General features: G+C 41.4%; 1 pseudogene; it reads left to right on the top strand.

Annotated features, from left to right (window-relative positions):
• Positions 1 to 9,569: 9,569 nt before the first annotated feature.
• Positions 9,570 to 10,414, top strand: LOC144806459 (uncharacterized; annotated as a pseudogene).
• Positions 10,415 to 14,776: the final 4,362 nt, after the last annotated feature.

The following is a 14,776-nucleotide window of genomic DNA, read 5'->3' as shown; positions in this document are numbered from 1 at the left end:
TGAATGTAAGAGTCTGAGCCGAGCACCTCCACTCCACAAAACTAAGAAATAACCTCTGGAAAATTAAGGCAACAACACTGACAAAGCAACTCTCTTGTAAACAGGTGTCCAACACCAACTTTGATCCTGGTATTGGAATGATGTGTTTACAGCAGTGCTCCGCTTTCTTAAAATGATAACAGACGCCCATTCAGTGCGCTCGGTGTATGGTAAACTCTTTCTAGCCAAACCACAGGAACCCGAGAAAAGAACAATGGTGTGGGGCCAGACAATTCACGTGTAAAAGAAAGACGAGTTCTGCTATCTGAAATACAAGTTTATGTCCCAGTTTGTGCCGACCAAAAGGAAGATGGATCATTATCCCTAACTGTGCATAACATTTAACCATTCCAAAGACACTATCGCCCACAAAGAAGCCTTGCACTCTTTATGAGTGCGACGGTTTTTTGGTGACCTTGAGTGTGGCAGGTGTTTCGTGACATTTGCACTTTATTAAAGTGTGGTAAATAAATAATTAATTACCGGTACTATTTTTGAATACAGTGAATAAAACTGATAGCTCAATAAATAAGAGACAGGATTCGAGGTATCTGAGTCTAACAGGCTTTAATCAGGCATAAGGGAAGGGACAGGAACGGGATAGCCTGCACGGAAATAGAATGAAGGCAGCTGCAATGCTTCATCGACATTGCAGCATATATATAGTAAAATACATTTCATTACATTGCATACAATAGGCGTAGCAGTAGGCGTAACTCGTAGCAGTCGCGAAATATAAGGACAAAATGGGTGTAACAAGAAGGCGTGTACAGGGCGTATGCATAGACATGTGATATGAAACGTCACAGAAGTGTCATGAATGGGGCGGAAACATGGAGGGGGCTACCTGAGCAGCTGGGACCTTTAACCTAGTGGTGCGCGCAAACGGGCAATGACGTGTTACCAGGGAGAACTGGGGCTATGACTTCTGCGCTAGAAGAGGAGACTGAAGTCTGTGGGGTCAGTACGACATGTACCTATAGCATATCTGGTATCTGGTGTTTGGAGTACATGTTGATAGAAACTAAAAGTTATCAGGGCAAAGGCTACTTGACACTAAGACTGGTGCATGCATAATTCTACATGTATTGCGTGTGCTAGGAATATTCTATGAATATTAATACAGTATTTCTCTTACATGGAGACAGAAAGACTAGACCATCACTGGAACTGTGATGCAGTTCAGTAGCTTAGGAATGCAGAGAAGGAGGGCTGGACTGATAACTAGAAGCATAACATACTCTTGGCAGACAGGCAGGCAGAGCCAGGCCGAGCCGGGCACTGCGACGCAGGAAGTAAGTGAAGGGTCAGGGATGCAGGTGGGGGCTGCATCGCTCCTCGGAGTCGGTTCAGGAGACTGGAGCTGAATCTGATGTCCGGGCCCTTTTTGAGGCCTAGGAACGGGGACAATTCAATGAATTAACGTGCACACTGTGAAATGTTGCAACATGGGCCTAATACTCGTTGCTTTCACGAGAACTGGAAACTGGCATACTAGAGTTGGACACAACTATAATTGCGTCTTTAATCGATCATAGGAGGATACATGCATATCGATCATGCACATATAGAATAAGATGGGGAACACGTAGACACATATAACATGGCAAAATTTACTTTTCCACATTCCCTCCTTGTGCCCTACGTTTCCATCAGGAAACATCAATATTCATGATACCATCTATCTGTTCATATAACATCATTTGCTCGTCTCGAATTGTTTTGGGACGGGATTTAGGACTAGGAATACAAGAGGTAGCACACATGCCGCAAATCGCAGGGCCACATTGTAAACAGAGGCAGCAACTGAATATGATCATTACTGCTATACCTAGGAATGACAATACTTTCCATCCCCAGGCAGATATGATACTCCAGAGCCAACCGGACCATGTCCAGGTGCCTGGATTCTGGTGTAACTGATGGGCAATTTTATGAAGTCTGGTTATAGCTGAATAAACAGACGGCGCGTTATTAGGAATGAAAATGCAGCAACTAGATCCGATGACTCTACAAGCTCCTCCTCTATCGGCCAATATGACGTCAAGAAGGAGACGATTTTGGAGCACAACAAAACGCATAGCAGATTGCTCTTCAGTTAAATTACCTAGAGCGGAAGTAGTCTCATTCACTACTGCTTCAAGGGTTCTGGTTAACCTACGTATTAACTTACTATTCTGGACAGGGCCTATAAAGAAAAAGAAACCTTTATTGAAGTCTTGATATTGTTCTAGAGCAGTTTCAGTTTGATCGACAATTGGGGACTCAGTCTCCCTTCTAGGTCTAACGTGTACTAGATGTGTGTTTCTGTGATAATCGGACGGGGCTAGAAAAACTGGTGGCAGTAGGAAGGCAATGTAACATGTTCCATCCCAATCGAGGGGCAGACGAACATATGCGGTCTGACCACAAACAAAATAAGAATGACGTGAGGCTTTGAAAATAGATTTCCCACTGTCACTATACTCGACAATAGTAGTACAATCACTATGTCCTATATGTGCGGAACCATTCTTTCTGACACATAATTCGCCTTTGACTGGTAGTACTGAAATAGCAGGCAAATCTGGAGTTGTATCGGACTGAACATTCAGAACCATGAAATTCGAGGAATAATTACCTAAATCATATACTTCATTTTCTAGATCTAACCCTGTTCTATGGGAAAGACCTTGCTTGTCTGGGAAACATGTTCGATTCAAAAGGGACATATCAGTTGAGGATGACGTTAACGTGGACCATGCTCCACACGAACCATTATGTGAAAACGGATAGGGAAAGAGTGGCAGAACTCCCTTCGGTGTCTGGAAAGGGGGGAGTCGACTGGCGTGTATCTAACAAGGACCCCCTGATTATATGAATTTTGTAGTTCCTAGGTCAGGGAAATTAATACAATCGAAAAGTAGCAACCTAGGCAACTAATTTCTCAAACACATTAATGGTGAATTAAATGAACAATTGGCTGAGACTGACTGTAAGACTTAAGTGTTTTTATTTAACAATTATACAATTAATAAATCATTATTAAAACGCAATCATAAAAATTAAAAATTCATACAAGATTTCTAAAAACATATGAAAACATGAGTAAATTCATCAATAATAAATCAGTGGCAAAAAATGAGTCTCTACGCGCGTTTCGGCGTCCAGCGCCTTCTTCATGGAGTAGCCACACAATTTCTAAAGAGTGAAAATATACATAGATTATATATACATAGTGACACAGTATATGCAATTTATACAAGTTTAATAATATCTTCAATTTTAGTCTCTACAGCCATTTAGTCCAGTTTATGTTTAACAATCAAAAAAAACAACAGTAGTTTCCATTGTTCAATTATATTCTTGTCATTTCCTTACAAATTCTCTCTGGGTCCAAAAAGACATTTGTCTTAACTTGGGACTTGGAAAACGTGGGATACGAGACTACAAAATCGATTACCATATTTTTATGGCGGATTTCCTACTTCAGTAGTTTGGAAAGCATTTGATATGCTTAGGATGACTTACAACCATACAATTGGTGTAGGAAAAGATAAAAGAATGGTCTTTTGACGGCTCATTTATGATGCTATATTGCTGAGAAAAGACGATCAAATGACATGAAAATTAATTTAACTAGTCCTCCTCTATCGGCCAATATGACGTCATGAACGAGACGATTTTGGAGCACAACAAAACGCATAGCAGATTGCTCTTCAGTTAAATTACCTAGAGCGGAAGTAGTCTCATTCACTACTGCTTCAAGGGTTCTGGTTAACCTACGTATTAACTTACTATTCTGGACAGGGCCTATAAAGAAAAAGAAACCTTTATTGAAGTCTTGATATTGTTCTAGAGCAGTTTCAGTTTGATCGACAATTGGGGACTCAGTCTCCCTTCTAGGTCTAACGTGTACTAGATGTGTGTTTCTGTGATAATCGGACGGGGCTAGAAAAACTGGTGGCAGTAGGAAGGCAATGTAACATGTTCCATCCCAATCGAGGGGCAGACGAACATATGCGGTCTGACCACAAACAAAATAAGAATGACGTGAGGCTTTGAAAATAGATTTCCCACTGTCACTATACTCGACAATAGTAGTACAATCACTATGTCCTATATGTGCGGAACCATTCTTTCTGACACATAATTCGCCTTTGACTGGTAGTACTGAAATAGCAGGCAAATCTGGAGTTGTATCGGACTGAACATTCAGAACCATGAAATTCGAGGAATAATTACCTAAATCATATACTTCATTTTCTAGATCTAACCCTGTTCTATGGGAAAGACCTTGCTTGTCTGGGAAACATGTTCGATTCAAAAGGGACATATCAGTTGAGGATGACGTTAACGTGGACCATGCTCCACACGAACCATTATGTGAAAACGGATAGGGAAAGAGTGGCAGAACTCCCTTCGGTGTCTGGAAAGGGGGGAGTCGACTGGCGTGTATCTAACAAGGACCCCCTGATTATATGAATTTTGTAGTTCCTAGGTCAGGGAAATTAATACAATCGAAAAGTAGCAACCTAGGCAACTAATTTCTCAAACACATTAATGGTGAATTAAAGAACAATTGGCTGAGACTGACTGTAAGACTTAAGTGTTTTTATTTAACAATTATACAATTAATAAATCATTATTAAAACGCAATCATAAAAATTAAAAATTCATACAAGATTTCTAAAAACATATGAAAACATGAGTAAATTCATCAATAATAAATCAGTGGCAAAAAATGAGTCTCTACGCGCGTTTCGGCGTCCAGCGCCTTCTTCATGGAGTAGCCACACAATTTCTAAAGAGTGAAAATATACATAGATTATATATACATAGTGACACAGTATATGCAATTTATACAAGTTTAATAATATCTTCAATTTTAGTCTCTACAGCCATTTAGTCCAGTTTATGTTTAACAATCAAAAAAAAACAACAGTAGTTTCCATTGTTCAATTATATTCTTGTCATTTCCTTACAAATTCTCTCTGGGTCCAAAAAGACATTTGTCTTAACTTGGGACTTGGAAAACGTGGGATACGAGACTACAAAATCGATTACCATATTTTTATGGCGGATTTCCTACTTCAGTAGTTTGGAAAGCATTTGATATGCTTAGGATGACTTACAACCATACAATTGGTGTAGGAAAAGATAAAAGAATGGTCTTTTGACGGCTCATTTATGATGCTATATTGCTGAGAAAAGACGATCAAATGACATGAAAATTAATTTAACTAGTCCTCCTCTATCGGCCAATATGACGTCATGAACGAGACGATTTTGGAGCACAACAAAACGCATAGCAGATTGCTCTTCAGTTAAATTACCTAGAGCGGAAGTAGTCTCATTCACTACTGCTTCAAGGGTTCTGGTTAACCTACGTATTAACTTACTATTCTGGACAGGGCCTATAAAGAAAAAGAAACCTTTATTGAAGTCTTGATATTGTTCTAGAGCAGTTTCAGTTTGATCGACAATTGGGGACTCAGTCTCCCTTCTAGGTCTAACGTGTACTAGATGTGTGTTTCTGTGATAATCGGACGGGGCTAGAAAAACTGGTGGCAGTAGGAAGGCAATGTAACATGTTCCATCCCAATCGAGGGGCAGACGAACATATGCGGTCTGACCACAAACAAAATAAGAATGACGTGAGGCTTTGAAAATAGATTTCCCACTGTCACTATACTCGACAATAGTAGTACAATCACTATGTCCTATATGTGCGGAACCATTCTTTCTGACACATAATTCGCCTTTGACTGGTAGTACTGAAATAGCAGGCAAATCTGGAGTTGTATCGGACTGAACATTCAGAACCATGAAATTCGAGGAATAATTACCTAAATCATATACTTCATTTTCTAGATCTAACCCTGTTCTATGGGAAAGACCTTGCTTGTCTGGGAAACATGTTCGATTCAAAAGGGACATATCAGTTGAGGATGACGTTAACGTGGACCATGCTCCACACGAACCATTATGTGAAAACGGATAGGGAAAGAGTGGCAGAACTCCCTTCGGTGTCTGGAAAGGGGGGAGTCGACCACACACCCAACAATTAGTGGCATTGCTGGTCTGGTGTGAATAGTGTAACATTCGGATAAATGTGTTGTTACGCATAGCAAGACGATAGGATAACTCGTGAGGAGGCAGATCACTGAATGTGTGCTCTACTGTAGCATTAGAAAACATATGTACATGTGAAATTGGAAAACATAAATGTAAAGCATAACTTATGCATGTAACCATAAGACTCAAAAATAATAAAAAGAATAGAACGATAATACATCTTTTAGAGTTTTGACTAACTCTCTCACTGTGTGGGTCTGTCTCATACATGTCAGGAACCTGTCTAACCGTTTCACCCGAGAGGGACTTAGACAATTAAACTGGCTGACTTATTTTACTAGACCGGAGTTTGGCTTTATACTCCTGCTGCGGAGTTTTCTCTAACAGGGGAAGTTTGAATTCAGAGTCTGTCTTTGGGCAGTCCTTAAGAATAGGGCAGTCTTTGATAAATGTCTTTTGTCGCAATCCATGGAATTTCTTGATGTGACTGGTATGCACCCAGCCTTTGCGACGCTCGAGCTTGACGGCGGTCCTTGTTGTTAATAACACCAGCTGGGGCTCCTTCCAACGGGGCTCCAACGGACTTGAACGATCAAAATTGCGCACCAGGACGAATTCTCCCGGAACGACTTCATGCGGTTTCACCTCAGTGTTGTCTGGAAATGCAGCGGCAACCTGTGAACGACAAGAGTGTAGGGCAGACATCAAGGAAGCTAGGTAATCTGTCAGCATATTACTGGAAACGTCTGTAATGCTACGGGGTCTAGGTGTACCCCACATGTTTGGAGGGCGGCCGAATACGACCTCGTACGGGGACAGACCTGATCTGGAGTGTGCAACCATTCTCATATAAAAAAGAGCAACTGGCAGGGCTACTAACCAATCTACACCTTTTTCTGTACATACTTTAGCAATGCGGATTTTCAAAGTCTGGTTATGTCTCTCTACGAGACCGGCTGCTTCAGGATGGCGTACACAATGGAACTTCCACTGGTACCCTAACAGAAGGGAAACATGTTTCATGAGCTTGGATGAGAATGGCTGGCCGTTATCTGAATACACGACCCTAGGTAATCCATAGCGGGGAAAATACTCACGAACCAACTGCCTGGCAGTGGTCGCAGCTGTGTAATCTGGAACTGGATATGCTTCTGTCCACCTGGACAAAGCACATACAACTACGAGGACATACTTGAAACCTCGACATCGCTCCATCTGAATATAATCCATTTGGAGGACTTCAAAAGGGTGGTCAGGAGGTTGGAATCCACCTTGTTCCACCGGGACACTTTTACCTGGATTGTACTGACAACATATCATACAGGTACGTACTTTCTGCTTGGCTGCTGCTCGTAAATGCTTGTTGAACCAAAGGTTCTGGACACTGTCTAACATAGCTTTTTCTCCTAAATGTGCTGGACTATGTGCGGTGTTAATAATGTCTTGAACCATAGAGTCGGGGACAAACCATGTGGCTTTTCCCTTCGTCAACCATCCTTGATCTGTCTGGACCCCTCCTTGTTCGGACCATTTCTTGATTTCATCGGGAGTAGCATGTAACTGTATATCTATGACATCTTGTGTAGGGTCCCTATGTACATAGTCAAGTATTAGGGAAAGACAGAAAGTTTCTGATTGATACAGGGGCAAGTAGGACTACCATCAGTCATGACGAGGTTCCAGGGGCTCCACTCTCAGGCTCTAGAAATGTGTTCCTTGGATTTTCAGGAAAGCCTATTGTTAATGAAATATCGAAACCAGTTACTCTAGAAGTTGGTCCATTGTCCCGAACTACAGATTTGTTACTTACGAAGTCTTGTCCAGAAAATTTGTTAGGCATTAAGACATTGAAAGAATTAGGAGCAGTCATATGCTGCTCCCCAGAAGGGGTCCGCCTGTTCTTGCGAGATTTTAAAGGTCATTATGTAGTACGTGATTTTGATCCAAGATTATTGAATGTACCACAGCATTTATGGGCGCAAGGTCCAACTGATGTAGGTTGTATGCATATCACACCCCATCGTGTGACTCTAAAGCAAGGTGTTGTTTTACCACGAATCAGACAGTACAAATTGCCACCTGAGGCTGTAGCAGCCTTATCCAAAATTATTGATGAGCTTATTGCTCAAGGAGTGGTCGTAGAAACTGACTCCAATGTATGTAATTCTCCTATCATTCCAGTCCTGAAACGCACTGATTCAAATGCACCTCCAGTCCCTATTCGGGCGCCATTATGTGGTAAATAAATAATTAATTACCGGTACTATTTTTGAATACAGTGAATAAAACAGATAGCTCAATAAATAAGAGACAGGATTCGAGGTATCTGAGTCTAACAGGCTTTAATCAGGCATAAGGGAAGGGACAGGAACGGGATAGCCTGCACGGAAATAGAATGAAGGCAGCTGCAATGCTTCATCGACATTGCAGCATATATATAGTAAAATACATTTCATTACATTGCATACAATAGGCGTAGCAGTAGGCGTAACTCGTAGCAGTCGCGAAAGATAAGGACAAAATGGGTGTAACAAGAAGGCGTGTACAGGGCGTATGCATAGACATGTGATATGAAACGTCACAGAAGTGTCATGAATGGGGCGGAAACATGGAGGGGGCTACCTGAGCAGCTGAGACCTTTAACCTAGTGGTGCGCGCAAACGGGCAATGACGTGTTACCAGGGAGAACTGGGGCTATGACTTCTGCGCTAGAAGAGGAGACTGAAGTCTGTGGGGTCAGTACGACATGTACCTATAGCATATCTGGTATCTGGTGTTTGGAGTACATGTTGATAGAAACTAAAAGTTATCAGGGCAAAGGCTACTTGACACTAAGACTGGTGCATGCATAATTCTACATGTATTGCGTGTGCTAGGAATATTCTATGAATATTAATACAGTATTTCTCTTACATGGAGACAGAAAGACTAGACCATCACTGGAACTGTGATGCAGTTCAGTAGCTTAGGAATGCAGAGAAGGAGGGCTGGACTGATAACTAGAAGCATAACATACTCTTGGCAGACAGGCAGGCAGAGCCAGGCCGAGCCGGGCACTGCGAGGCAGGAAGTAAGTGAAGGGTCTGGGATGCAGGTGGGGGCTGCATCGCTCCTCGGAGTCGGTTCAGGAGACTGGAGCTGAATCTGATGTCCGGGCCCTTTTTGAGGCCTAGGAACGGGGACAATTCAATGAATTAACGTGCACACTGTGAAATGTGGCAACATAGGCCTAATACTCGTTGCTTTCACGAGAACTGGAAACTGGCATACTAGAGTTGGACACAACTATAATTGCGTCTTTAATCGATCATAGGAGGATACATGCATATCGATCATGCACATATAGCATAAGATGGGGAACACGTAGGCACATATAACATGGCAAAATTTACTTTTCCACAAAATCAGAAAGCAAATGTGCAAAATATCATACATACAGGGAATGTGAGAATAGCACACGTGCTTTATCAGCCATGTTTGCCCTTCAGGAAACACAGTCATGGGATGCAGGCAAATATATACCAGACTTGGAGACATTAACCAAGAAAGAAGAACCTTACACATGCAACAAGAACGTTAGTTTGTCATCAGAACTAAATCACCATCAGCAAACACACACAGGTGAAAAACCATTCAAGTGCAGTGAATGTGAGAAGAGATTTAGTGATGTATCAATCCTACAAAGACATCAGCGAACCCACACTGGTGAAAAACCATACCATTGCAATGATTGTGGAGAAAGCTTTAGACATTCCTTAACATTAAGGAATCATCAGCGAATACACACGGGGGAAAAGCCGTTCAAGTGCAGTGAGTGTGTGAAGAGCTTTAGTCGGTTACCATATCTACAAACACATCAGCGAACACACACAGGGGAAAACCATTCAAGTGCAGTGAATGTGGAAAGAGCTTTAGTCAATCATCAGTCTTACACAGGCATCAGCGAACACACACTGGGGAAAAGCCATACCATTGCAGTGAATGTGGAAGTAGTTTTCATGACTCTTCAGCATTAAGGATTCATTTGCGAATTCACACCGGGGAAAAGCTTTTCAAGTGCAGTGAATGTGTGAAGAGTTTTACTAAGTTATCAATCCTGCAAAGTCATCAGCGAACACACACCGGGGAAAAACCTTATCATTGCAGAGAATGTGGAAGTAGTTTTCGTAACTCCTCAAACTTAAGGATGCATCAGAGAACGCACACGGGGGAAAAGCCATACAAGTGCACTGAATGCATGAAGGCCTTTACTCGATTATCAATTCTACACCGACATAAGCAAAAACACACCGTCATTGAAATAAACCTCAAGCTGTAGGGAATTCGTCAAGATTTTAAGTACATTAACAATAATACTGACGTATCTGTGGAAATACAAAGGAGCAAACAAGTGCAGTTATTGGGAGATTAATGAATTACAGAAAACTATAACATTATAATTATTTGGAACATTCAAATACCAGATGATAAAAAGTAGATGATAGAAGACCCGGCTAGCAGGAAATAAGTAAAACATAGATATTTGTAGAATTATGAAAGCGTTTATTGTCAGCGATTGTTCATTTCTCTACAGGTAGGAAGAAACAAGAAGCACCAGGAAACACTTTGGGAGACGAGCATAATGTGGACTAATAGAAAAGAAAGGTTTGTTTTTATTGAGTGAAACAGAGTTATAAAGGACAACATCCAAGCACATCTGATCACACGACTGGTAAAAGCAACAGAATGAACAATGCTTGGACTGACAGGAGTACTTTCAGCAAGATTTAGGGATTAGTGATAAAACCCGTAAATCCATAACCCCAAAACACATGCACTCACATGGAGTGTTCAACCAAAAAACAAACAATTCAAGTTACCCAATCAGAAGGATGGCAAAGAGGCTTTACTCCAGAGGAGTGACAAGCATTAGAAGAGCCAAGACAAGCTGATACACAACATGCAAAATAAGCAAAATAAGCAAGCTACCAACAACATTAGTCAAAAAATATCCTAGAATAAAAGTAGATATGAGCATAGTGGTTGTTCTCTACACTAAATAATACAAACAAACACTTATTTTGAACATGCCGTTCACTCATTTGTCTCTTCAATTAAAAGTTCTATTATCACCGAATATATTTTATTCATCATTTTACCAAACATAAATAACACTATTACTCTATAAACGCTAAACTCACAAATCACTTTTAGGGGGAAGCTGCAACTTGGGTTACTTGCAAGTAATAGCATGCTCTGGGACATATATCTGCAGATTTCGTTTAATCATTGGTGTGAAAGTCTATGGAATCCTTGTAGTTAGCCTGTGTATCTTTGAATGTTTAACAAACATATAATGATTTTTAGACGTGGGATTACATTGTGCTTTTGATGCAGCAGCTCCTTGTTTCCTACCAGTGTTTATGAATTGATTAGTTAATGTTAAAATACATTTTTGACATTGATGTATTCTTCTGTACTATAGATGTGTTGGTTTACTGGAATATACCTTCATTCTAAAATAAATCTTAAGTGAATAATCACTCACATTTTTATCGGGAGGTCTGAAGGGCCTGATGTAACACTGTTGGTCAATCAAAACTTCAATTGGAAACTACAGACACTCACAGCCAGAGGATTTCAGTCTGTTGACAACCACTTACTCATCCTCGCTGATCGAAATAAGTGTAGTAGATCTGGCTCCCTCCTCCCATGTCCAGATGGTCGGCTAGCGCGTTGAGTTCAACACAATTTGAAAATCAAGATTTCACGGTGTGTACTATAATTGCAAGACAATCATGTAAGTATTAAAACTGAGGGGGAGGGGGAAATGCCAAGTCCTGTGTGAACATGCCAATTACGCACCTCAAACAGGAGTGCAAACATTTATCACTCCAACTGCATTGCACACACCCTCTCACGGGTGCTTCCACTTTACGATCCAAACCAGGCCATCAAAAATCATGCTTTATCCTACATTTAGTGGCTGACACTCCTAGATGACATGAGTGGGCAGTTTCTAAACTTCTTTGTTTAAAGCAATCAGGAGGAGTGAAACTTCTCTCCTCCTATCAACAAAGTATTCTCTACAGATAATTAATTTGCCACATTACAATAAGGTTGCAACATATTTTCAACTGACTTCTATTTCACCCAACCTGTGATCATCAATTTCACAACAAATCAATAAAACGTCTCCTCTGAGAGCATCACACCATGCATCCATGTCAGAAAAAAAGAAACTATCTTCCACACTAGCAATGATACATTCCTCAACCTCATCCTAAACATCCTTCTCGCTTGACTCAATGAAATGGTATCCTGACAAAAAATCTGCTCTCACGTTTTTTCCTCCTGCAATATGAATAACTGTGAGATGAAATTCTTGAATTTTTGTTGCCAGTCAGGCCAGTCTTGTGGTTATTAGGTCTCGCCTAGCGAACACAGCGCATGCGCTACATCGCCTTGGCGAGACTATTGTTGTGAGTTCGATGCGCGAAGGGAGACAAACCATGTGCGTGCCCAGACAGGCGATGTGCACGTGTATGGTGTCTCCTCTCTGCCTCACAGGCTCACACGCTCCTACCGCGCGCTCACACTAGAAGGCAGACACATGTTTGTTTGCCTGCTCATCGACAACAATGTAGCTTTAACCGCTTCCGTGCGGCGCCGATTCCGCCCTTGTGCTGGACATTCCAGAATAGGGTGCGGTCGTGACGGAACCATTCCGTCATGAGCACAGCTCAGCCGTGACTGATGACGGAATGGTTCCGTCACAAGCATCGAAAGGGTTAAGGAGCTGCGCAGCAGGTGGTCGATATCAGCCGTAAACAAAAACAATCCAGAGTTCCCGAGAGGCTCTCACATTGTTTCCAGTGATGGCACCTTGACTGTTGTTACCGCTGCCAACTGAGCAAGTGGTGAGTCTGGTTGGCTGTGAGGCGGCGGACAACAGGTTTTGTTTTTTCCTTGCGGCAACACTCAGCACAGACCATCAATACTGCACCGAGGCCCTTGAATCTGTCAAGAAAGAGGATCAGAGCCTGCCTGCGGGTGTGGCGCCAATACCAGTGCATCAGCATTGAAGCGAACATTTGAGTCTGATTAAATAACAAGGCAATAAAAGGAAATACTCAAATTGTTCTTGTTTGGTTTCTTCAAACACACAGTTACAGATTTGTTCACAGACTCTTAAAATCGCAAATTCCACATAATGTGTCATAATGACGTTCCTACTGATGTCCTTCTTTTGTTTTTAAGGGTAAGTGACATGACTTGGTGGTCATTATGGATTGGGAAAACTTTTAGTAGTGCAGTCAATAAAAGAAACTCTTGAAGAGTATGGCTGCATAGAAGGATTGTTTGATGTTTCAAGAAACGCAAAGTTGTTACCTTATAATTAGCCAGCGAATCGATGATGTCGCCCTGTTTGGTGAAGATGGCGGAAGCCGCAGATGAAAGCAACAAACCGCTGGTGAAGAGGTAGTGAGTGTAAGAGGACGGGGCTAGGCTCCCTCCAATTACCTATGAGTGGTGCTTTAAGAGGGTGCAGGGAAAAAGGCCAATAAGCGCTCTGTGCGCAGGGTGTAAGACATTTGGTGGAGGGCAGAGTCTGCATAGACCACCGCCCATAAACTGTGCCCGGAGGCGGGGGGGGGGGGTGATTCATACTACCAGTCTGTCAAAATAGAAAGCTGCCTCTATAATTGTTAGTGAACCATATTATTTTTTTTGCATTTGGCTTAGTTAAATACTTTGAGAGCGCACAGAAGCAAGTTTTTTTCCTTTCCCAAAAGGAGGAATTAAGTACCCTTAATAGTAAATGTAATGATATAGCGCTTACTACCCCTGACGAGGCATTATGAGATCCCTTGTTAAGCACTAAACAAGATTGGCCTTTGCGCAGGTATCCAGATCTGTCACTCGCCTACACCTTTTAGATGAGTATGTTTCATTCCCCCAAAAATCTCCACACCCCACCTGCACCAACATCTGCACGACCCTTCATGCAGCATGACCGATCCAGCTGTATGTGGCTTCTTCAGTGTTTAATACGTTTTATACAATTCAAATTAAAAGTACAATATGGTGCTTCAGGAAGGCGACTGAATTTAGGTTTGTAACAAAGGGAGGTAGTACATAAGGGGAGTTCAAAAACTGTCCTCACTGTTGTCACACAGTATGTCTTCTTTTTTCTGTAAGCACTATTTTCTTTAATTAGTTTGTCCAACTGTGCAGGGATTATACGTTTTCTTGCAAGATTCAGAGCACCATGTTTGCTTTCACTTTCCAGGTAGCCCAGGACAATGGTGGCCGCTTCTTTGAAATGAAATAAGTCTAGCATTTTCAAGCGTTTCAGCTGTTGGTATTGTAAACTGATAAATGAAAGGCACGGTCATTTACAATGCCAATAGCTTAAACTCTCGCAGATGCACAACCTATTGCATTGCAAATGCTTGTTTTTTTATGGTATTTCCTTAAATAAATTTTTGACATTGATGTATTCTTCTGTACTATAGATGTGTTGTCAGTCAGTCAGTCAGTAGAAGTCAGTAGAAGTACCTTTCTTGAGACCGCTTAAAAAGTCAATACCTTAAAAGGGCAATTCCTACCTCCCTCCCACAACTTACAAGTTTCTTATAAAAATACTCATAAAATTACAACGAGAAATACAGTCTCGAGATATAACTTAAAGCTAGTG

This window comes from Lissotriton helveticus (assembly GCF_964261635.1).
Source record: "Lissotriton helveticus chromosome 1_1 unlocalized genomic scaffold, aLisHel1.1 SUPER_1_unloc_75, whole genome shotgun sequence".
In the NCBI taxonomy this organism is placed as follows: Eukaryota; Metazoa; Chordata; class Amphibia; order Caudata; family Salamandridae; genus Lissotriton; species Lissotriton helveticus.
Note: the sequence above shows the minus strand (reverse complement) of the source record. Positions and strands in the feature narration are given on the sequence as shown.